Genomic DNA, 24,638 nt, shown 5'->3' on the forward strand with positions numbered 1-24,638 from the left:
GACTCTCAGGCGCCACACCAGGTGTTCCAAGGTGGATTTTTGGTGCAGGGAACAGGATTTCCAGCCTTCCCCTGAGATATGGGGCAGCACCACAGACAGCTGCTCCAGTCTGGGTGAGGTCCCTGCAGCTCAGTGCCACAAGGCTCCAGGTTCATCTCTGCACCAGCAAAGTTACGATATGGAGGCAAAAATCATATTTTTGTGGCAAAAATCGTGTTTATTTCTCCATCTTTTGTACACACAAGCTCTCAAACAGCACTCCCAGAGCACCCCTCTCCCACAGCTGCAAAGCCATGAAAAAAGGCTTTAGATGAAAGGAACTGGTACAAGAAAATACAGAGCTCCCAGGCAAGGCTCCAGGCTGGCCCAGATGCAGCTCACGTATCCCAGTTTCTCCTTCAATTTGCAGATTTCCGGACATTTTGGTAGCTCAGAGCAGCCTTGGACACTTGGCATCTCCTGCCTGCCCTAATCAGCCTGGCAGAGCCCACCAGCCCCCCGAAATGAGGATGGCACAGCCCCACAAGGAGCCATCTGATGCCCCAGGCACCAGGAGAGCAGAGAGACTGATGCTTTAGTTATCCTACCTGCCCTTTTTGACTCCCTCATTCTTTTCCAGGGGGGTGGGAAGGAGTCAAGCCTTGTGTCTAGTGCTCCACCCCACAACGGGGGAACCACAGCTCCCCTGGACTGTGAGGCTGAAACAGCAACACTTCCCTGTCAGATCAGCCTTTTTCTCCCTTTTCTCTCTCCAGCACAAAGCTCCTGTGCACAGGCACCACCCACCTCATCCCAAGGGCTCATCTGCAGCTGTTCTCCACGGTTCACACACAACTGGGTTTGCACAGCACAGCCCAGCACCTGTAAAGGCTCTGAGCAACGTGCTTTAGTGGAAGGTGTCCTTGCCCATGACAGAGGGTTGGGAAGAGATGGTTTTTAAGGTCCTTTCCAACCAAAGCATTCTGGGATTCTATGAAAAGTGCATTAAAACGAAAAGCTGCGAAGTGGGGACTCCAGGAGGGAGCAGTGCTCCCAGCAGCACCCTGGCACACAGGGGTTCCCACAGGAAAGAGCCTGCCCTGTGCTGGGTGACGCCAGCAATGCCCCCCAGACCCTGCTGCAACACCTCTATGCCTGCTCAGCCCTCCCTGGCTGGCTCTCACAGATTGGAAGGTGCCAACCTGCCTTCTCTCCCTCCCTATTTCTACCTATTTCCCCCCCCCAGCATTCCCAGCCACCCTATTTCCTTCTCTACCTTCCTGACACCCCAGCTCTTACCTGGGCTGGGATCAGCCTGTCTCCTCCCTCAGGGATGTGGTGACAGCCAGGATGTAAGCCAGTCCCAGATGATGCTGGGCTCTTATGGATCCCTCTCTTACTTCAGTGTTATAAATATGCTAAATCAGAACAAGAAAACAGCTCAACACCTGGAAGCCACAAGCTGGGGCAGAGCTGTTCCCACTGTAAACTCCACCAGGATCCAGCACCCTGCAAGACCAGACCTGGGCTCCCCGACTGTCACCCCAGCACGGAGCTGTGTGTAGGGAGGGCTGTGGCTTTGCTCTGTCCCTGCCTTTCTGCCCAATCTGCTCCACCGTGAGAGCAACAGATGATGTTCCTCCCCTTGGCTTCAGCTGTCTACAGGGTCTACTCCAAAGATGGGTCAGGAGAGCTAAAATGATGCAAAAATTGCCACTAGCAGTCCCAGGAGGAAGAAGGAAGATAAATTATCCTCCATATCATGCCCAGATCCCAGAGTGAAACTGTATTTTACTTACTGAAAGCCCTCACAGGTCGAGCAGCATTCTGCCTTTGTCCAGGAGCAATGTCCAACATGAGCAGATGCTCCTCCATCTCTTGTCACCTGGCTGGCTTTGCTGGTCTTTTGCTTGATTCTGAAAACAAGGGGATGTTAAAAGCAGGGGGAGAAGCTCCTCCAGGCCAGCTCTGGCACAGACCACCTTCCTCAGGGGCTGCAGCTGACTGGGCTGGAGGAGCCACAGGAGCTCAGGATGCTGCAGGGCTGGGACATTCTCACCACGGGATCAAGGCTGCAAAAGGCATCCCATTAAGGGATCAGGCACCCACCTGCTCTCACCCCAACCCAAGAGGAAAGGGGTAGCTCTGACAGTAGCGCCTGCTGGGCAACACCGTGACCCAAATGGCACTCCAGAGCACAGGAGGCTGTGCCTCCCATGCCTCCCTCGTGCATCCCATGGGAGAGGACAGGCGGTGTGATGGAGGATGCTGCCCCCAGGCTCTCACAGGGCTGTGCTGGCAAAGATTACAGCCCAGCCCTGCCCGAGCCCTCCCCTGCTCCACAGTTTAGCCTTATCCATGTAAGCCTCCCAGTTCTGTTGCCCTAGAGACACAGACAGTGTCTACCCTTAAGAAGCCTTCGTGGCTTAAAGCCGGAGCTCATCCAGCCCGTGACGCCGCGCTCCGGGCTCTAACCCCGAATCAGAGCAGCTGCCGGGCGGCAGCCGGCCCCGGGACACTCGGGTGACGAGGGCACGGGGTGAGCGTGGTGGCTGAGCCCCGGCACGGCCACGGGGCCAGCACCGGCACGGCCTCTCTCCCGCCTGCAGCGCCTCCGAAGATGTATTTTTTACGACTGGGAGGAGACGGCAGAAGGGAGAGGAGCGGCTCAGGGATAAGAAGCAGCGTCCCAGTTACTGCCCAGGCGCTGCGGGAGGGAGGGATTAACTCCTTCAGGGCTGAAAACCTTCTGTGCTGTCATCCCCAGCTCCTGAAACACCAAAGGCAGGCACACGAAATTGTACAGAGACAAGGTACAGGATTTAAAAGCTTTTTGGAGACTCTGGTAAATAGCGATCACAAACCCAGAACCCCTCTCTTACCCTCCACCCCTGAAACTCCCCCTCACCCCTCCTTGGTGCATCTGTCTCTCCCTGCCCCGCTCCCAGCTGCAGCCCCAAATAAAGTTGTGGCACAGTGGGCAGGAGACGTCACTTATGGGTCTGTCCTCTACCCCAGAAACCAGTAAAGCAAGAGAAACGTGGGCTGTGCACAGGGGATGGCTCAGACAGCACTTGTTCTGTGTGCACAGCAGGTCTGACACACACAGGTCACACACACAGCCTGGCTGGGAAGGGACCCACAGCCTCCAAACCTGGACATCCCTCATCTCCCTTCCCCTTCGAGATCTGCTGGCAAGGTGTCCCTTGCTCGGGGTGGGCATTTTTTTGGAGCTGGACCCCAGCGTGTGGGCCCTGCGTGGGTGCTGCTGGTGTGTCACAGCCCTTGGGGTCTGGCACTGAGCAGAGATGAAACATTTGGTGTGTGCAGACAACACAGGGAGCATTCAGAGCTGCCAGGCTTTGTGCACGGATCCCCTCGGGGCTGCAGCAGGAAGGAGGGGGGTGGGGGTGTCCCCCCAGCTGCCAGCTGGGCTGTGGCAAAGCTAGACAGGGCTGAAAGGAAGCAGGAGCCTGTACTCAATGCACTGCTTGTCCTCCTCCCTCTTCAAACCCTCCTCTGATCCAGCAGCCCCTTCTCCCCTCAGGGCTTACTCTGCATCCAGGCTCTCCCACGCTCCCAACTCCTCTCCTGAGCCCCAAGTTGCAGCAGCAGCTTCTTGCTCCTCTGGGCAGAGTCATCCTCCTCCCACAGCCCGTCTCTCCCCCCAACCAAGCGCCTTCCCGACACAGCATGAACCCGGCAGACTGCTTCCTCCCTCTCTCCCTACTTTCCTTCCTCCCTCCCTTCCCCTCCGCTCCTTGCAGCTCCTAATTGCTCCCTCACACCCCCACCGACACTCTCTCATCTCTCTCACCAGTGAATTTTCTCATATCCTCCCACCTTTTTAGTCCATGAATGTATTCCACGGCTTTTTTTAACCTGGGTAAACCATAAGCATCCGCAACATCCTGTGAAGGGGAGGGCTGTGAAATGACAGCTTGACATTTAAGGCTGCCCCTCCCAGCTCCATTCAAGCTCTTGCTTACAATTGGGGAAAACATCTTCAGTTTATCATTTCACATGTCTCCTCCACATCCCTTTCCTGAATTAAGTCTGCATCTGATCTAGCTCACGAGGTCCCTCCTCAGGCAGGGGAACCAGAGCTGCAGGCAGCACAATGTGTTTCAAACAGAAAGAAAGCTACTGCTGTGGTTGCTCTTCTCTCCTCTTCTTCCTTTCTCAGAGATTTCTAGATCTCAGAGGGAATTTGGGGTTTAAACTGCTGCAGGGCAGCACTGACATTGCACTGACCCCCCCCACACCCCATGTTTTGCTCCAAGTGGAAATGGTCAGCTTGGAGCATCATCCCTGTGTTCACAGAGCTAAAAGGGAAAAGCACAGAGAGTAGAACAAATCCTTTGAGATCATAAAATCACAGAATGGTTTGGGTTGGAAAGGACCTTAAAAACCTTCCATTTCCATCCCCTGCCATGGGTAGGAACACCTTCCACTAGCCCAGGTTGCTCCAAGCCCCATCCAACCTGGCCTTGGACACTTCCAGGGATGGGGCAACCACAGCAACCTGTGCCAGGGCCTCGTCACCCCAATATCCCATCTAACCCTGCCCTCTGGCAGTGTGGAGCCATTCCCCATGTTCTGCCCCTCCAAGTCCCTCTCCTCAAGTCCCCTGAGGCACTGGAAGGGGCTCTATGGTCTCCCTGGGATCTTCTCTTCTCCAGATGAAAATCCCCAGCTCTCCCAGCCTGGCTCCAGAGCAGAGGTGGTCCAGCTCTCAGAGCATCTTTGTGGTCCTATAAGCCACCAAGCATCCAGGTGAGGACCCTCTGATCCCTTCAAGTCAGTAATTTGTTTTTCCTACTGAAATATTGTCAGAAATATCCCTACCATTCTCAGTCTTCCTGCTGTGTTTTGTTTTCTGCCTTTTAGCCAGTTAAATACCAGGTTGCAGCCACGTAGAAATCTTCCTCTCCTCCCATGGGAGCTCAGCTTCTTTAGGAGATTGCAAGAGACCCCTTGGGAAAACCAGGCAGATTCCATCAACATGCCATCAGCAGCAGGAGGACAGGAAAACACTGGAGTTACTGAACATTAATAGCATTTTAAGCAAAGAGTATTTATGGCTCGACCAAGGGATTGTTGGGCTGGAACCCCCTGCCCAAAGATGCTATTTTTGGTCATCCCCTGCAGATCTGCTTTGAGATCTCAGTGGCTTTGTACAGGACTGACAAAGTATTTTGGGAGGATTTGGAAATTGCTGCCTTCTCCCCACAATACGTGGATTTTTGTCCCAGCATGATTTTGCCCACTAGCAGAGATGCAAGCTGCTTCCATCTCTAACCTGGGTTAGAGACGAGCATTATCATCTCCTCTCCCACATCCAGGGAACAAGGGGGAGGGACTGGGGGAGACTGGGACAAGGGGTGATGTGTCTGCTCTGTGCACCAGAAAGCAGAGTCCCCCGCTGCAGCCCAGCCCTGGCTCTCTCCTGTGGCTGCCCGGGCCAGCGGTGATGGATTTGGGATTGATTTCCTGCCTTCACTTCCCCGTGTGCCGGGGAGCAAATGGCAAAGCTGTGACATCGAGGTGACACAAAAGGACACTGGCTGAGTCACTTCAGCCACAAACCAGTTCTGAATGATTCGGCTGAAGTTCTGAGGGTGGGACAAAAGCTGAGCCGGACCGGGGGAGGACACTGAGCTATTGTGCGAGTGCCCTGCCGTGGTCCCTCAGTGACCTGCTCAGCATTCCCCTTTCCCTGACCTCATTTCCCGACAACGGCTCCTTTAAGGAGAAACTCGGCGGCTTTTCCCATTCCTTCACAGTCTAGGGACAGAGCTGCTCGTGGCTGAATAGACACAGCTGCCTGGGCAGGATGGGAACCAGAGATCAGAGCTGACAGGGCTCACACGTTGAGCTCCCGATTTGCTCGGAAGGGGGTTCCGTGACAGGGGATGGAGAAATGTCCTGACAACTGGGGATGGAGGAGGACAATACATCCCACTGGCAGAGCTCCTGGGGACCACAGAACATCAGACAGGAGGGTCATGGGGAGGAGGACTCAGGGAAGAACTGGGTCCAGCAGGATCCTCTGCAAACACATGCAGCAAACCAGTAGGGGGGTTGGGACCTGGTGTGGGTTAACCCCAGGGGGCAGCTCTGCCCCACACAGCCCCTCAGTCCTCACAGTGGGATGGGGGTAGAACTGGAAGGGGGTGGGTTGAGATAAAGGTGGTTTAATAAGTAAAGCAACAGCTGAGCATGCAAACAAAGCAAACAAAGAATTCATTTATCACTTCCCCTTGGCAGGCAGGTGTTCAGTCACTGAGCAGCTGGTGGTGTTTAGCTGCTCACCAGGGTTCAACCATGACAGGACCACAGTGCACTGCACTGAAACCACCTTCTGAATGGAGCAAAAGAGGAGGAAACCCAAAGGGTAGGGGAGGGAAATCCCACAGGGACAGGCATAATGCCTGGTGCCCCCTGTCCCAGCTCCTACCTCCACGAGCAAGCTGTAAGTGGAGTCCTCATGGCTCTTGCACCCTGTAGGCAGTGAGTCAGGGCCCCTTGTTTTTGCAGGTGTGGAAGGGGAAATCCTCCTCCTCCAGGGGAAGCTGGGTCTGGAATGGCTGTGACAGCCAGGGTTTGGATTACAGCAGGAGAGCTTCCCGTGGGCAGAGCACACAGTGCTCCTCTGGGAAAGGGCTGGAGGGTGAAACCAAGCCGGGGAGATGTCAGTGGGTCACAGGGCACGCCATCACTAACAGATGAGGTGCTGTACAGGAGCACACGTGGTGCCAGGGTCATACACACAGGGTTTGGGCTGCTGCTCACGGACACCGAGCCTGACTCTGGAGGGGGGACAGGGACACCCCACGTGTCACAGCACCAAGACACATCTGCCACACAGAGGCCAAGCTGCTGAGGGGGCAGCAAGGCTATGCTAGCCAGGGACTAGCCTTGGACTCTGCTGAGGCCAGAAGGCAGAATAGCCTGTTACAATCACAGAATTGTTTAGGTTGGAAAAACCCTCTGAGATCATCGAGTCCAACCTTTAACCCAGCACTGCCGAGGCCACCACTAAACCATGTCCCCAGGTGCCACACCCACATGACTTTTTAACACTTCCAGGGATGGTGACTCCACCCCTGCCCTGGGCAGCCTGTGCCAGAGTGTGACTACCCTTTCAGTAAAGAAATTTCCCTAATATCCAACCTGAGCCTGTCCTGGCACAACTTGCAGCCGTTTCCTCTTGTCCTGTAGCTTGTTCCCTGGGAGCAGAGCCCAATACCCCCACCTCCCTGGCTCCCCTCTCCTGTCAGGGAGCTGTAGAGAGTGAGAAGGTCCCCCCTGAGCCTCCTTTTCTCCAGGCTGAGCCCCCCCAGCTCCCTCAGCTGCTTCTCATCAGACTTGCACTCCAGACCCTCCCCAAGTTTTGTTCCCTTCTCCAGACAAGCTCCAGCCCCTCAATGTTACTTTAAATCCCTGCCCTTTTCTGCAAGTAAAAGAACCAAACACCCCACTGCCACTGTAGGCTGTGTGAATTCAGCTGGAGACTTCTCTCCGTGCTTCTCCTGTCCCTCCTCCTGCATGTGAGAGAGAAAAGTTGTATCTTCACCTCTTCTACATCTCTACTCTGGTTTTCATTTTCCAAATACTTGGCTCAGAGATCTTCCTCCCCCACTCTTCTGCCCTGGTCACCAGCTTGTGGTCACTTATGTGGCACAGATCTGGCACTGCCTTTCCTCGCTTCCACTTTGGGTCCCGCTTTTTTCTGCTTTCTTTTCCACCCTGAGCTCATCACAACCCCTCTACCCAGAATCTCCCATGCAGGGACCACTTTCAGCAGCACAAGAGCTGCTTTAACATCTCTTCACACTGGGATTCTGCTTCCTTAGCCTGGAAGACTTTGTAGTAGGACCTGTAGTAATAGGACAAGGGAAATGGTTTTAAACCAAGAGGGGAGATTCAGACTAGATATAGGAAAAAAATTCTTGGCTGTGAGGGTGGGGAGGCCCTGGCACAGCTTGCCCAGAGAAGCTGTGGCTGCCCCTGGATCCCTGGAAGTGTCCAAGGCCAGGTTGGATAGGGCTTAGAGTAACCTGGACTAGTGAAAGGTGTCCCTGCCCATGGCAGGAGGTGGAACTGGATGACCTTTAAAGGTCCTTTTTAGTCTGAACTACTTTGTGATTTTATGATTCTAAGAAAAATTTGGCATTCCAAACCACATCCCCGGGCAAGAGAACAGACCATGGCACGGTGGAAGGTGCTCTGTGAGCCAGCACAAATGGAGGGGTGGAGAAGCTATTTTGGATATGGATTAAAAGGACAGTCCACGTCAGCAACCACAGCAATACCAGCTGGGTATGTGGACCGTGCCATGGTTTCCTTGACAGCTGAGAGGAAGGAACAAACAGTGAATAGTAATAGTAGGTACTGTTTTTTCCATCCCTTCCCAGCCCTGGAGCTCCCTGTGGGAAGAAGCACAGAGGAGGCACAGCTCAGTGAGCAGCACTACCCTGCCATGCTCCCCTGCTCTGGCAGGACAGGCTGCAGGACTGCAAAGCTTCCTGTAAGACATCCATCATTCCAGCCTTGTTACCCCCCAGCAAGAAAAACACAGAACCCCGTGACACTGATGTGGCAGGAACAGGAAACAAAGCCCAGCCTCTGGACTTTGAGAGCAACAGCCTCACACCCTGCTCTGCTACAGAAAACAGCATCTTTTCCCGATTGTATCATGGAAAAGGACAATAAATATTCCATGTCCTGTTCCTCCACAAGGTAGAATCCAGTGGGTCTGAATATGCTTTGAGGGAATGTTTTCATGCCCTGTGGGTATGATGGGGGGTTGGAAGGCATCCACCTCCCCCGCTCTGGATGGGAGGGACTGAATTAGGAGGCAGACTGCCTGGCAACGCCTTCCTCCTGGGGAGGAGAGGGAAGGGGGGGATGGCTTCACAAGGATTTCTGGGCACGTTTTCTAAAGTCTTTCACTTCCTCAGAGCCCCCAGCTGTTGGGTTATTTGCTGCCCTTGGAGGCCTCTCTGGCTGCTCCACTGATCTCCCCCAGGGTCCTCTCCCTCTCTGCTTGGCCCAGTTGTCTCCTTGCGCCTTTCCCCTGAGCATCCCGGGCTGCTAATGCCCCCCTGCCCTCTAATCTCCCTTTCACTCCCGTGCTGGTGCTCAGGCCGCTAAGGAGATTATCCCGGTCACAGCTGCTCGTCCTCCCCGGCATCAGGGGTGTCACCCCGGGGGGAGCCACGTGCGGGGGTGACACATGTGCCGCCGCCACCCCCGTGGCAGCGCAGCTCTGATGCCCTCTCCTGTCCAGCCCCAGCCCCAGAGGAGGTGCCGAGTAGGATGGGATGTGTTGGGATCAGGCATTAGGAGGATATTTTCCTCCCACAAGCTGGGAATCCGGGAGACCTGCACCCATCGGGCCCCTCTTGTTCGTGTGGGAGTCTCCCAGGCTTAAAAACGAGAGGACCGGGACACCCTGGCAGAATATGGAACATCCCCCTTGGAGCACTGGGGCTCAGCCTTGTGCTCCAACAGCACAGAGGCAGATTCTATGAGGCAATTAAACCCCTAGTCCTAAATAAAACAGCACCTTCCCGCTGCCCCTACGAAGCCAGGTGGAGTTTGGGAGCTCCTGGCACCAATCGCTCCCCTCTCTGCCGATCCTCCCCGGCACTGAGGGGGTTAACTCCGAGCGCCCGGGCTCTCGCAGATCTCCGTTTCCGTGACAACAGCTCCCGATGAATCCCAGAGCTCGACAATCCCATTAAACATCTGCGAGAAACTGCGCTTGCTGCCTGCCCAGGCTGCCACCTGCCGGCACCCCCAGCCCGGCCCCGCGGCCCCACAGCCGGCACCCCAAAAACCCCGGCTCGGGGGAGCAGGGACAGCTCCAGCGCGCTGGGGTGGGGCATGAAACCTGGCTACCAGACGCGGCTTTTGGGCTAGTGAAGGGAGGCTGTAAGGATTGAGGGGGCAGGTCTACACCCCCCGAGTCCCCAGAGCTTTGGGGGGGGGCTCTTAGGAGGGACACAACACCTCTCACCATGGGCTTGGTTGGCAGGGATGCTCCTCTTGGAGCAAACCAGTCCAAATTAACTCACAGAGGGGGTCTCAAATCTTTGGGGGCAGGTTTGAGTGACAGCAGTGACATGCAGTAGGGCTTTTGAGAGTTTTACACTGACCCCTCTGCTTGGGGAGGCTCTGGGTGGCTGCAAAGGGTCTCTGAGGATGAGACAGGGCAGTGGCCCAATGGGGAATTTTAGGCTGAACTCATCCCAAGCCAGAGAAGGTGTCTGGAAGGCTGAGGAAGGATGCTGTGTCTTGGATAATTAGGGTTCCTACCTCACCTCTGTGCTTCATTCACTTCCCTCCAGATTTAGTGATTGATTTAAAAAATCAAGGATTTTTAAACACCCTTTATATCTGAACTGAGAAATTTGGGCTTTTCCCTCTCCTTCCTTCCACCACTGCCTGCAATAAGAAAAAGACACCAGGAGAAGGAGAGGAGGAAGTTGGGGAGGTGCTACATTTGAGGTGATCCCAGAATCATTCAGGTTTGAAAAGACTTCTCAGGTCATAAACCCAGCACCACTGTAGTCACCACTAAACCGTGTTCTCTAGTGCCACATCCAGAGTTTTTGAACACTCCCAGGAATGGTGACACCACCACTTCCCCGGCCTGCCTGTTCCAATTCCAAGGGGGGGCAGTCCAGGAGAGAACAGGCACCATCCTTGAGGGAAGCTGAGACAACAGCACAGGGACAACCTATTCCTGTGTCCTGGGGCTCAGTGACCTTAGAGAGAGAACCTGGGCACAGTGTCCAGGCTTGTTATAACACAGCTTATTACACAGTACACAATATCTATAAAAGGCACACATATACAACATATAAATCTTGTTACACAATGAGGCTCCTGCAGCTGAACGTGACTGTGGGACTGCTCAGATGCAGACGATGCATCCCAAATTGCTCCCCTGCACTCCTGGGTTCAGAAGTGCAGCTCTTCAGCTTTTCCTTCCATTCACAAGTGCTGCCAAGTCATTTGGATCCTGGGAAAAAGCCTCTCCTCTGCTCGGGGAAGGATGGGACAGGAAGAAAGCAGGGAGGAAGCTGTGCCTTCTTCACCCCCCTCCCCATCTAACTCCATCCCTGGGTATGGGAGGGAAAAGTCACAGGGATCTGCAGCAGCAGGAGCCCTGGAAAAACTCTGGTATCTGCAGGAACCAGGGGAATCCAAAGGGGCCATGGATGAAAGCTGACACAGAAAGAAAATGCTCTTTTTGAGCTACAAATGCTGGCACAGCTGCTGGCCAGACCCCTTCCAAATCCTGAAACATGCCAGCAAGGGGATGGGAATCATTAACTGGCTCCTTTGTGTGATTTAACCATTTCCACCTCCTCCTGCCCCCTGAATAAGCTCACAGATTCCTCAGGATTTCCAGCACCCCGGTGCTGCAGTGCCTGGGACTCCCCCCCAGCAGCAGAAAGGGCTGAGAGAACCCCTAATGGAGAAGGCAGGGCTCCTTCCCCCCTCCTCCAAAGCTTTTAAAGCAGGAGCCACGGGCACAGGGCTTTTTTTGCAGGGGTAAATGCCCAGGAAAGATGCCAAACAGCACCCAGGGGAAATCCAGAGTGGTTTGATACTCCTTTCAAAGCACAGAGCCTTGGAAAGCCCCCAGCCTCAGAAGGGAATGGAAAAAAAAACACAACAAAAAAGAAGAAACCTGTGTCTTGCAACTAAAGCAGCTGGCTGAGAGCTACAGGGTGATGTAGGATGGATGCTGAGCAGGGTGGGGACCTCTGTCCAGGGGAGCTGGGAAACAGCCCTGCCAGACACTGGGCAGGCATTTATTTTTGCTGTGGAGAGCCAAGCCCTTGGGGTTCCTGGGCTCAGGGACAGCAACGTGGGGGTCTGCAGCCTTATCTGTGCGTGCTCTGGAGCAGGACCCCTTTGTCAGAGGCAGCAAAGCAGCAGGAGGGAGGGAGGGAGGAATGTGAGGGCTTGCAAAGTGTCTCACTGCGGGAGCTGGGGCTGCCAGGAGGAGAGGATGCGTTTCAGGAAACCCAGAGAGGCAGGAAATCAAGGGAGAGGGACAGTAATTGAGTCCATATGTTGGAAGCAAAGAATGCATCTGGTAGCAGGGAGCAGGCAAAGGGAGAAGGCCCACGCTGTGGGGACAGCACAGGACATGCAGAGCCACATTAACCTCCTGCACCAAGCAGAAGGTTGAATTCAGACCAACCACAACTGCTGGGAGGGGTCACTGGTCTCTCGTTGCAGGTCTGTGCCTGTAGTAGCTACAGGCTCAGGAGGCTTCCAAACTTAAGCTCATTAATATCCTTAATTTCATGGGTGATGTTGCAAAAAGGTGAAGGAAATGGCTGTTCTATCACAAAGTGACAGAGTTTGATCTACATCCATGTCCCTGAGCATGTCTGGAGCTGGGAAGGAAAGTGGACAACATGAAAACATGGGCAGGAGGAATATCAGGTCCTTCTGCTCCCCAAAAGCAACACAGCTTTGGTGCAGGAGTAGCTGCTAATGCAGGATTGACTCAGAGGTAAGGGCACAGTCAAGGGGATGAAAGAGGAACCTGGGGCTGCACAGTCATCCCAAGGCTGTCCCACAGAGCCAATCCCACAGAGGACTGCACAGAGGATTCCCCAGGTTCATTTAGGTATTCCCAGGTTCAGGCTCCAGGGCTGGGAAAGCTCATAAAAATATTTATGGCCTCCCTCCCCCTCCTCCTCCCTTTTAAAACACATTTGCAAAGAAATCTGAAACGCATGTGGTTGGAATAGAGGAGTCTGGCACAGCATCATGGCTTGGGAAGGGGGAGAAGAGCTCTGGTGTCAACAGCCCCCTGAGCCTCCCAAGAAGCCAAGGGAGGGGATGGAGCACAGGAATACAGTGCTGAATGGGTGCACAGGCTTTGGTGTGTCCTGCAAATTGCTGAATTTCACACAGCCAAAAAGCCTCTCGGGAAGACCCCCAGGTTTAAGAAGGTTCTCTGTACCTAACAGGCTTTGCACATCGCTGAAGGTGGGTTTGCTGTGAGCTGTCCCTCAGCTGCATGTAAAACTCCTCAGGCTAACCTGCAAATTGCTGCTCTCAGGACTCTGCTGTTCTCAGTAAATTGCAACACCACTTTTGCTGTCCCAAGCCTCCATCCCTGGGAATCCAGCTCCAGAGCATTTCTCTCTTCTTCTGTAGCTCCACATGCTACTTCTAGGGCTTTGCACCCAGACCAAACTTTCTGCTGCCCCAAACACCCATTTCATCCCATACCTGCCTTTGTGCCTGTTCCCTGCTGCTCTCACTCCTGGGACTTCTCCTCTGCCTCCTCCCTCACCACCCTCACAGAGCAGATTCTGTTTCATGCTGCTCCTGGTTCTCCACGGCAGCTTCTGCAGGACAGGAGAGACAGCTGCTGTGGGGCTGCAGGAGGGGTGAGAGGGGGAAAAAACCCACACAAAAGTGTTTAAAGTCCTCCCTTGGAAGGGGGAGGGTGAGGAGCAGGGCAGAGCTGAGCAGTGGGGCTCTGGTGTAGTTGAAGATGCTCTGGTTTGAGTACATCCTTTGCAGCTTCTCACACTGTATCTTGGCATCCTTAAAGCTGTAGAACCCAAAAGTCAATGACCATAACCCAAACATGAAGTGGAAAACACCAGAGGAATGTCAGACTGCAACATTCCACCCCCTCCGTGGTTCCTCCCCACTCAGAGGTTTCAGCAGACCATAATGCTGAGATGGACCCAGCCCAACCCACTCAGTGCCTGGGTGACACTTACACCTCCAGTGTCGAGGGTGGACAAGGGGAAACAGCCTCAAACTGTGCCAGGGGAGGTTCAGGTTGGACACCAGGAGGAATTTCTCCTGGAAAGGGTGGTCAGGCAGTGGCAGGGGCTGCCCAGGGAGGTTTGGAGTCCCCATCCCTGGAGGTGTCCAAGGAAGGACTGTCCGTGGCACTCAGTGCTCTGGGCTGGGGACAGGGTGGGGATGGGGCTCAGGGGGGATCCACGGGCTGGGAGGGCTTTTCCAGCCTCAATGATCCTGGGATTCCAAGATTCCGTGGTAGAGCCCTGACTGCTCAAAGTCCATCAGAACACTGCAACACCGAGACACTCAGAGCACTCCTTGGCAATCCCACAGCACTGCCAGCAAACCACCAGGCTCCAAGCAGTCCAGAAACTCCAGGAATGCAGTCAGGCAACTCATTTTTAGATGACAACTAAACAGAGCAGTGATCCCTTTGCACAAAGCTGTCGAAGAGGCTCAGAACGACAGAATTCCCTGTGGATGGCAAACAGCATCTCTGCAGCACTGTGAGATCCCCCTCCCCACCCCCCTCAGCTGTAGAGGAACATTCCATGGTCCATACCACACCAGAAATGTCTTTTCCCCACATAACAGACCCTTCTATTCTCTTTCCAAACTTTACTGAGACCCATGAATCCCTTCTACCACAGCTCACATCCACTGTGAAGTATTTTTCTTCCTAAAAGCAGAAGGATATTGTCAATTCCCCCCCCAGATTTGTCACTCTTATCTGATCTGTGTCAGCCGGGAAGTTCAGAATATTCCACTGCACACTCAAAATCTGTCCTTTTGTCCTGTTTAAGCTTTTCCTCAAGTTCTCAGCAGACACTGAAAAAAAAAAAAAAAAGACATAAAAATAGAGAAGGACATTCCTAAAATATTTGCTTTAAGCAGGAGCAGTTTTCTGTCCTGCAAGTGTCTCCAGTTGTACCCACTGAAAATCCCTGTGACCTCACTGCCGGGAGTGTGGCTCATCCCCTCTGCTTAGATCCAGGCAAATAATTCCCCCCAAACATAATTAACTACTTCAGGCAATACCTCAGTGCTCCCTCAGCAGCAGATCTGCCAGGAAACACGGTCCTTCCTGCCCCTGGATGGTGTGTGTGTGCTCAGAGAAGGGCAGAGCTCATCACACAGATGCTCACGTGCATTTTCCAGGCAGATCTGAGAGCTCTGCAGCATAAAAACCCATGAAAGTGGAAAAAAAGCTCTGCCCCCTCTCTTTTTTTTACATTATTTTGGCATGGGACACACATCCCAGGGAACGTCTGCAAGCTTTAACAGTCTCCACAGTGAGGGAAAAGAAAGTGGATTTCTTTGGATTTATTTTTTCCAGCTCTTTCAAGACCTGCAGCTTGAACAGTGAAAAGACCCTGAGAAGTGACTGCCCAGCTCCAGTGCAGCCTGGGACAAGGGCACTGGGTTATACTGAGGAGTTACTGTATGTTAGAAGAGGGTTTATAGATGAATATCAATATTAGACCAGGTAAGACACAGATATATAATATAAATATAAATATAAATATAAATATAAATATAAATATAAATATAAATATAAATATAAATATAAATATAAATATAAATATAAATATAAATATAAATATAAATATAAAGCCAGAGCAGAGCTCGAGGGGAGGCACAGTCAGTTGTTCAGCAAGTTTCCATCCTCTAAGGGACGGATGCATCTGCACTCCGTGTCGTGCCTCCTGCTTTCCTTCCTCCCTGGACACTGACTCAGCACCTCCAGCCTTTTACCACAGGACAAAACAATAGGTATCCTTCCTCCCAGGCATCACATCCGCTTGTTTCATCAATAATTCTTTCCCTCTGCAGTCCAGCACAGCCACAGCTTTAAAAGGAAAAAGCTTCCACTGCAACCACACAAACAAAGCATCGTTAGGAAGCAGACCCAGGCTTTGCAGACACAGCAATGAACCAAAACTGTCTTTGTTCAGAGCTGCTGAGATCCAAAAAAACCCCTGCTCCTGAGCCACAGCAAACACCTCTCCATCTCTGGGATCACTTCTGATCCCAGGACTCTGTGTCTTGGAGCTGCACATGAGAAAATCTACTCAGGAAAAAATCCGGTCAGGGCATACAAGAGGTATTGAAAGCTTTGCCATCAGGTATTTCCAGGTGCTGGACACCCTCTGGGTGTACTCCCTTGCCACCCACATGCTGAGAAAAATAACCTGGAGGGCACCAATCACTTCCCTGAGCTGCCCACAGACAAGGACTCACCTTGTAGAGAAATGAATTCTCTGGTTCTGTGCATCTCTGCTCCAGAGTCTCCAGGATATGCTGGAGCCATCACCCTGAGGACACCCACATGTGAGGCCCTGCTTTGAGTCACAGAGATGGAGCCCCCACACAGGATCACACCCAGGACAATGTACCAAGCAACAAATAAGGATTATTTTTAGTGTCAGAGGCAGCAGGTGTGTGGGACCCACCTGCAGCACTGCATCCAGTTCTGGGGGTCGCAGCATCAGAAGGGTATGGAGCTGTTGGAGGGACTCCAGAGAATGCCATGGAGATGCTCCCAGGGCTGGAGACCCTCTGCTCTGCAGCCAGGCTGGGAGAGCTGGGGGTTTTCATCTGGAGAAGAGAAGGCTCTGGGGAGATCTGAGAGCCCCTTGCAGGGCCTAAAGGGGCTCCAGGAGAGCTGGAGAGGGGTTTTAGACAAGGACCTGGAGGGACAGGACAGGGGGGAACGGCTTCAAACTGCCAGAGGGCAGGGTTAGGTGGGATATTGAGAAGAAATTCCTCCCTGTGAGGGTGGGCAGGCCCTGGCACAGGTTGCCCAGAGAAGCTGTGGCTGCCCCATCCCTGGAAGTGTCCAAGGCCAGGTTGGACAGGGCTTGGAGCAACCTGGGCTTGTGGAAGGTGTCCCTGCCCATGACAGGGGCTTGGACTAGAGGCCTTTAAAGATCCCTTCCAACCTAAACCCTTCTGTGACCCTTCAGTAGGGGCAGGGGGTGTGCAGGCACTGGGGACTTGCGGGCAGAGATTTCCCCTTTGTCATCATCAGCTCTCACTTGTAAGATCAGATGCTGAAAGCATTAAATGATGCCTGAAGCCCCCCAGGCTTCAGAGCTATCAAACACTTGTCTCCTGCTGACCTGAGGCAGAGTCCAACACGGTGACAAGCACAGAAATCAGCAGGAGGATGAGGCAGAGAGATGTGTCTGAGCAGAGATCAAGAGATGCTTCCTGAGACAAACGTCACCGAGCATGGCTGTGCCACGGGGTCCTGCAGCAGCACAGGCATGGCTGGAGCAGCTCACTGGGCAGAACACTCTGCTTTTTGGGCTCCCACACGACAGAAAACAGGCAGTTACTGACAAACAACTGCTCTCGTGCTGCTCACCAACTTGTTATAGCAACCAGAACTATCTTCTGAACAGGCAGGTTCTGTCTTCAGAGCAGCTTTGCACTTAGACCCCATCCTTGGGACAGCTCTCAGGAAGAGGAATCACAGAATGGATTTGGATCCAATCACAGAATTTGGATTGGAAGGGATCTTAAGGATCAACTTGTTCCACCCCCCTGCCATGGGCAGGGACACCTTCCACTAGCCCAGGTTGCTCCAAGCCCCGTCCAACCTGGCCTGGGACACTTCCAGGGATCCAGGGGCAGCCACAGCTTCTCTGGGCAACCTGTGCCAGGGCCTGCCCACCCTCACAGGGAGGAATTTCTCCCCAGTATCCCATCTAAACTTGCCCTCTTTAGAAGATATCAGACCAAGTGTATGTTTTCAGGGCCAGGAACGGGCTCATAAGTTTATCCAGGAGTTGAGGAGAATGGAGAATCTCAGGTTACACACACCTGGGCACAGGAGATGCTTCCACAAGAATCATCAGCAAGGGCAGAGTCATCATCCCTTCCAGAGAGAGCCCTCTAAGCCCCAAGTGCATCTGAAGTGTAAAAATAGGACTCTGATCAATAAAAGGAAAAAAATTACAGGAGCAGGCACTTCTGAGCTATTCCATCCTTCCTGTATTTTCAAACTTTTTAAAGGTTCCAGCGTTAGGAACAGCATCAGATTTATTTTCCACTCGAGGTCATGGCTTTAGGGAGCTCGTCCTCTTTGGTTCACAGTTCAGACAGGGGATGCTGCTCTCCCAATTCCTACCTCACTGCCTTCCTCCCCATTATCCCACAGCAAGGCTAAACAGGACTGGGAAAACTTAACAGTTCTGCTATGGGAGATCTTTTAGATTTGAGAATTTAGATCTGACTTCTGGAACTGAAGAAAGGAAAAAAAAAAACAACAAACGGGATGAGATTTTCCTACTGATGTTGCACAGCCAAAATTTTATTCACTTGGAATTAAATGTGTCCGGAGAAAATAATTTTTTCCACTGGAGTATTACCAGATGCATTTAATACAACAGATTTCTCCTATAGGGACAACCCAGAATTCCCTGTCTTAAGAAACCAGGACAACTGAGACCTGCTCAGGGTATTTTGGGAAGACAAATAGGGAGCTCTTAACTCTTCTTTTTTTTTCCCCTGCCTTTAAAAAAAGCAGGGTGGGGGTGTGGAGCCAAGCAACCACATTCACGAATGGGAACAAGGACATGGAGCAGATTTTCTAGAACATATACTTGTATAAAGAAAAGCATTGTTTGGATCTTAAAGATCCATCAGGTCCAAACTTTCCTTATGTAGATTCTCCCTAAATCAAAGTGAGATGATAAAGCTGCCTCCCATACAGGAACGGGGTCAGTTTATCCAGAAACTTAAGGAATAAAGCTGGAATTTAACAGGCCTGGGGGAATAATTGCTGTCCAAGAAGGTAAAAGACACTGACAGCATGTTTGGTTTTTTTTCTAGAAATTAAACACAGAATTTTAATTCATTGCTGGCTGGTCATAAGGATGCTAAAAACCATTCCCAGGAAGCAGGATAAGGAGGACAAGGAGACTATGGAAAAAAAGTTCCTCCTCTCAGACAGGGTGTGTAGCAGACAGACCAGGGAGAAGAGGTTTTTGAGTGTCGTTTTTCCTGTAAGAGCTGACAAATCCAGACCTAAGACTAAACCTGAGCCCACACAGTGGCCTAACCTGCAGATCCCTAAGTCCTCTCCCTTATCTCCCTAAATGAGCACAGCTCTGTTGCGCTGTGTGGTAATTAGAAGCAATTACAATAGAAGAGGTAATTACAACTGCTGGGAATGCTGATCTCCCTTTTCCTGCCCTTTCTTTCTGCTGTGACCTCGCCCCGGGAACCTCTTGGGACAACAAAAGGGGACAAGGGTCATTAAAACAACCACTAAACATCAGCCAGGGCTGGGCAGAGCTGAGCTTAATGGGTAGTTAGCACCTGCCCCTAATCAAAGCAGCCTCCAGTCAACACTCCCAGCCTCAGGACTGACAATTGGAAGGTTCAAGGAGTAGGAAAAGTGTCTGAGGGACTCCTTGCTGCGCTGGAGAAAGTGCTTGTTGAGGGAGACTCCTGCTGTGGTACTATTCCCAGGTGGCCACTGGGGAGTTTTCCCTTTCCCTTTTTGCTCTTTTCTCCCGTTTATTCCCCCTCCCCACACCCCAGAAAGGAACTTTCACTGCTATAGCTGATGTTTAGCTCTAGCACCAGATTCTGAGGATAAATCTGGTGTGTGTGAGCCTGTCTGGTCATCTTTTGTGCAACACCAGACAGGGAAAACTCTGCAGGGAGCATGGAGGTGGAATCCCACAAGGAACACAGCAGTGATAAATGCAAGTTCTTCCTAGGGGAAGATGCTGATCTCTGCTTAGATGAAAAGTCAATTAAAATCCCAGAGTGGCTTGGGGTGGAAGGGATCTTAAAGCTCATCTCGTTCCACCCCCTGCCCTGGGCAGGGACACCTTCCACCAGCCCAGGTTGCTCCAAGCCCTGTCCAACCTGGCCTTGGACACTTCCAGGGATCCAGGGTAGCCACAGCTTTTCTGGGCAACCTGTGCCAGGGCCCCACCACCCTCACAGGGAGGAATTTCTTCCCAATATCCCACCTAACCCTGCCCTCCGGCAGTTTGAAGCCATTCCCCCTTGTCCTGTCACTCCAGGCCCTTGTCCAAAATCCCTCTCGAGGTCTGTTAGAGCCCCTTTAGGCACTGGAAGGGGCTCTCAGGTCTCCCTGGAACCTTTTTTTTCTCCAGGCTGAACAATCCCAATTCTCTTAACCTTTCCTTATAGGAGAAGTATTCCATCCACAGAAGGCTTTAGCAAGGTAACCTCATTAAAGACAACCATTGCCTTAAATGAATGCAGAGATGATCTCCACAATATCCACCCACACATCAAAGCTCAGTGCAAATCACTGAACTCCATAGGATTCATGGAGTGGCACAGGAGGAAGTGTTTCAGGAGATGTGTTTGCAGGTTTGGGGCTGGAAGAATGACAGAAAGATGCCCAACAACTTCACAACCCCTACACTTTCCCACCCCTTGTTAATGCCTCTCCTCTGTGCTGCAGTGGAATCAGGCTGGAATCATCCCTTCTCCAGCAGCATGAACAGTCCCACCAGCATTCCTGGGACTCACACATGGAAAAGCTTTGCATCTTTCCTGTGACTCCATCAACTCCACACCTCAGGAGGGATGACTGGGGCATCCCACTGCTTGGTGCCCACAAACTCACTGCTTCTCCATGAGCTGGAATAAGTGGGATGGGGGGTGTCTGTGCCCATCCAAGTGCGACCACAAAAGTCAAGACCTGTCCCCTGATCGTGGCAAAGGGGGTGAAGCAGCTCAGAACCCAAACTGTGCCGGTCAATCCCACTGCAGCACGGGGTTGCTGCACCCCCAGCACTGTCCCCCAGCCCATCAGCATTCCCTGAAGCTGCCCGGTAACAAGGCAAGGGAGGATGAGCATCCCTGGCTCAGAGCTGACCTATGGCTGTGCTGCTTCTCCGTGGTGCCTCCGCCGCAGCCGGGCTGGCGCCTGGGGCCAGCACGGAGTCACTGACCTATTTTCGTATATGCAGGCATGCACAGGATCCCAGACAAAGGCAGCTTCAGCTTAGGATATTTAAAGGAAAAGATACTCATCTGAACTACCCCAGGGAACCACAGTGGTTCTTGTGATGTTTGGTTTGTGTGGTTCTGGGAAGGGCAAAAACCAGCGTGGAGCAAAACAAATCAAAGAGCTCCACTGAGCTGCAAAATCACTTTTTTTTTTTTTTTTTTTTTTAATAAGGAAAGCAACAAAAGGGATGTAAGGATTTGGGAGTAAACTGGGCTTAGGACTTGATAAGCAACCAGGACTCACTACATGGAGGGAATAGAACTGAGTAAGAAGGAGCAGTCCTGCAGGGATATCCCCCACCTCCCTGACACTGATGGATGAGCTGCCTGTGCAGACTCATCTAAATGGGCTGGAAACAAGTCAGCTTTCCCAGGGAAACTTTTGCTGATGGACTTGGCCCAATTTTTAAGTATTTAATCCACACCTTGTGGAGCCCCTGGTGGTCTAGGGGGTAAAGGCGCCGCGCTATCACCGCGGAGACCCGGGTTCGATTCCCGGTCAGGGCCACTCCCGGGCAGGTGGGGCTCGTTAGCCCTTAAAGGCAACCCACCTACGTCCTAAGGACCTCGCTGCCACCGTCCAAGCTCGCTTGGCCCCGGCAGATGAACCTTAGGATTAAAGGGTGGGCTCAGTTCCGCGCACACTGTGTCTCACCTAAAAAATCCAATGCGCAGGCTGGAAGGTGGAAAGACCTTCCCCGGATCTTCGCTCGCGAAGACTGGCCATTATATTTAATCCACACCTCAGGCGGATTTTGGAGCTGGTTGGAAGTTAATTCCCCTGTAAGGGCGAGGGCCCAGCAGCTTGGTTCTCAGGTTTGAGATGCCAGAAAAAAAAACCCAAAAGCCCTTAAAGTGCACCCCTTAGCCTGGAAAACCCACAGAAAATCCCAGGAGCCCTATGGAAGTTCACAGACCTCTCATAGAAGGGAGAGATGTGCTGTGCCAGAGCAAGAGCTTACAGAGATGCAGGGACCAGGAAGGGACCAGAGATCCCTCAGTCTAGCTCTGAGCCCCCAGCATCCATTTTTGGTTGGTTCAGTGAAGTGGGAGAAGCCTCCAGCAGTTTGGATCACTGGCTTGCTTCATATCCTGGGTTGGGAAATGCCTGCTCAGCCCATAGCACTGCAGGACATGAAGGATGCAGTGGTGAACAACACAAAAAAAGTTCCTCCAGATAGAGATGATGACAAGAGTTGCTCAATATTGCATGCTGGCAGCTCTCCTGGGACTCTCCACACTGCTGGGAAAGGTGCTGCTACCAGGATTTGTTGGTGACAGACCAGGGGCAACAACCTTCCCCCCCAAACATGCACAGGCAGGAAGGAAAGAAAGAACAAGGACAGATTTCAGTGTCCTGAACAATGAAAACAGGAAAGTCCCTCTCGGCTGGGAAACCCGGACAAGGGCTGAAAGCTGAGCTCCATCCTGCTTCCAGGCAGTTTGGGGGGGTCTGCTCAGCCTCCTGTGGAGACGGGGGTTAAAAAAAGCACTAATGCAGCTGGAGCATCCTGTGGAAGGGAGGGATGAAGGGAGGGATGGAGGGAGAGAGGGATAGAGGGAGGGGGGCACCACCCAGCCCTGGGGGCTGTCAGGGGGGGTTCCAAGCAGCAGTTCATCTGAAATGCCACCCCTCTCTGCATCCCCCCTCCCCAGTCCTGCCATCCCTGCCCTCCATCCTCTCACCCTGCATCCCCCTGGGTACCAGTCCCCTGCTGCCTCCCCGCCTCCAGCCCCACATCCTGCCCTGGCTCCCAGGAAATCACTGCCAAGCTCTGCCTCGGGACATCCCGCATCCCACCCCCGCTCCCCCCCACCCCATCCTCCCTCCTCCCTGTGCTGACCTGCTTATTTTCTGCGTCAGAACCATAAAATGGAGACTGCAGGGAAGGAAAATATTCCTCCTAAGATGGCTGAAGGAGAAGAAGGATTTGCACGGCAGTGCATGAGCACCCTCTGCTGTTGGATGAGCCTGGGGGGGGCGGGATGCGAAACAGCTCCCCAGCCCTGCTCCAGCCCCACAGGCACCAGGCAGGAAAAGAACCCCCCAAAATCCTTTACTGGGTCATTAAAATTGTTGTAATAGCCAAAATATTTGTTTAAAAGGCTTCAGCAGCCTTGTCACCTCCTGAGCTCTCCTGGTTGCCTCTCCCTGCCTCCTCATTTACACTTTTATTTTCCTCACTGTGTTACATTCTAAATCCTTAGGAAAAGGACAGTATTTTGTATTAAAACCAGCATATTTTTCACCCAGGATTCCTAAAAGTTAATGCCACAGCCCTACACACTTGTAAAATGTTCCAGGTTTGAGAAAAAACCACTAAATTTCATTTGTATTAGGTTGCACATCAGGATGAGCATCCAAAACTTTGTGTTATTTCTTGTGGGATGGGAGAAAGTGTTGAATATAGACATGAGGGGAGAACCAGCCCCTACCTGAAATGGGGTGACCAGATATTGTCCCTAGGAAAGGTTTAGGGATGAAAAGGTACATGGGAAATCATTTAAGCTTCTCCCTGAGCATCCAACTTTAAAGCCAGGAGTTTAACAGTGTAGGGCCAAATCCAGCTGGATCTGAGGCTAAAATTCATTATGCTTAAAAAGCTTCAGCAGCCTTGTCACCTCCTGAGCTCTCCTGGTTGAATCTACCCCCCTTTTATACTTATAATTTCCTTGCTGTGTTACATTCAAAATACTTAGGAAAAGGACAGTATTTTGTATTAAAACCAGCATATTTTTCACTCAGAATTCCTGAAAATTAATGCCATTGCCCTACACACCTGTATAATTTTCCAGCTTTGAGAAAAAAAAATTAAATTTCATTTGGATTAAGTTACACATCAGGATGAGCACTCAAAACTTTTTGAGATGGGGAAAAAGGGCTGAAGATGGACATGAGGGGAGAACCAGCCCCTATCTGAAATGGGATGACCAGATATATTCCCTAGGAAAGGTGTAGGGACAAAAGATTCATGCCAAACCTGCTCCCTGAGCATCCAACTTTAAAGCCAGGATTTTGTCCATGTAGGGCCAAATCCAGCTGGATCTGAGGCTAAAATTCTATTTATTTAAAGTACTTCAGCAGCCTTGTCACCTCCTGAGCTCTCCTGGTTGCCTGTTTTATGCTTATATTTTCCTCACTGTGCTACATTCAGAATCCATTGGAAGAGGACAGTATTTTATATTAAAACCATCATATTTTACACACACAACTCCTAAAAACTGATACCACAGCCTTGCACATTTTTAATTTTTTTCCAACTTTGAAAAAAAATCACTATATTTAATCTGTATTAAGTTTCACATCAGGATGAGCACCCAAAATTTGGTGTTGACTTTTGCGGGATGGTAGAAAGGGCTGAAGATTGATATGAGGGGAGAACCAGCCCCTACCTGAAATGGGGTGACCAGATTTTTTCCCTAGAAAGGTTTAGGGATAAAAGGGTTCATGCAAAACCTGCTCTCTGAGTATCCAGCTTTTAAACCAGGAGTTTGTCAGTGTAGATCGAAATGCAGCTGAATCTGAGAATAAAATTCCCAAGTGAACATTGTAAAATATTTTCCCAAGACCAAAAGGTATCACTGAGGTAGGAGGTGAGAAACACAAACTGATCCAGGATCTCAAGACTTTTGAGTTAATTTAAACACTGAGGAGGATGAGGAAAACAAACAAACAAGGAGCTCTAGAAAATGAAAAGACAGAGAAAAAGCCCTTATAAAGATGATGGCAGGTAAAATGCCAGCACTGAAGGGTTGGATTCAGACGGGAATGGGTTGCCCAGCACAGTGCCAGGTGTGGGGTACCAGCACTCACACCCCCAAAACCACACAGAAAGTCTCATTGG

General features: G+C 51.8%; 1 long non-coding RNA gene across 3 annotated transcripts; it reads right to left on the reverse strand.

The window, feature by feature from the left end:
- Positions 1-207: 207 nt before the first annotated feature.
- LOC126638577 (uncharacterized) lies at positions 208-22,721 on the reverse strand. Of its 3 annotated transcripts, XR_007628633.1 has the most exons (4): positions 22,638-22,721; positions 17,614-17,702; positions 16,239-16,383; positions 208-14,613 (listed from the first exon to the last, which is right to left on the reverse strand). It is a non-coding gene; the product is annotated as an uncharacterized LOC126638577 (long non-coding RNA). The 3 variants fall into 3 exon arrangements; XR_007628634.1 differs by lacking the exon at positions 16,239-16,383; XR_007628635.1 differs by lacking the exons at positions 16,239-16,383; positions 17,614-17,702 and adding an exon at positions 21,449-21,574 and having other exon boundaries at positions 22,638-22,700.
- Between the last annotated feature and the right edge of the window lie 1,917 nt (positions 22,722-24,638).

This window comes from Myiozetetes cayanensis, unplaced genomic scaffold, assembly GCF_022539395.1.
Source record: "Myiozetetes cayanensis isolate MyiCay16 unplaced genomic scaffold, myiCay2020 scf17, whole genome shotgun sequence".
Taxonomy (NCBI): domain Eukaryota; kingdom Metazoa; phylum Chordata; class Aves; order Passeriformes; family Tyrannidae; genus Myiozetetes; species Myiozetetes cayanensis.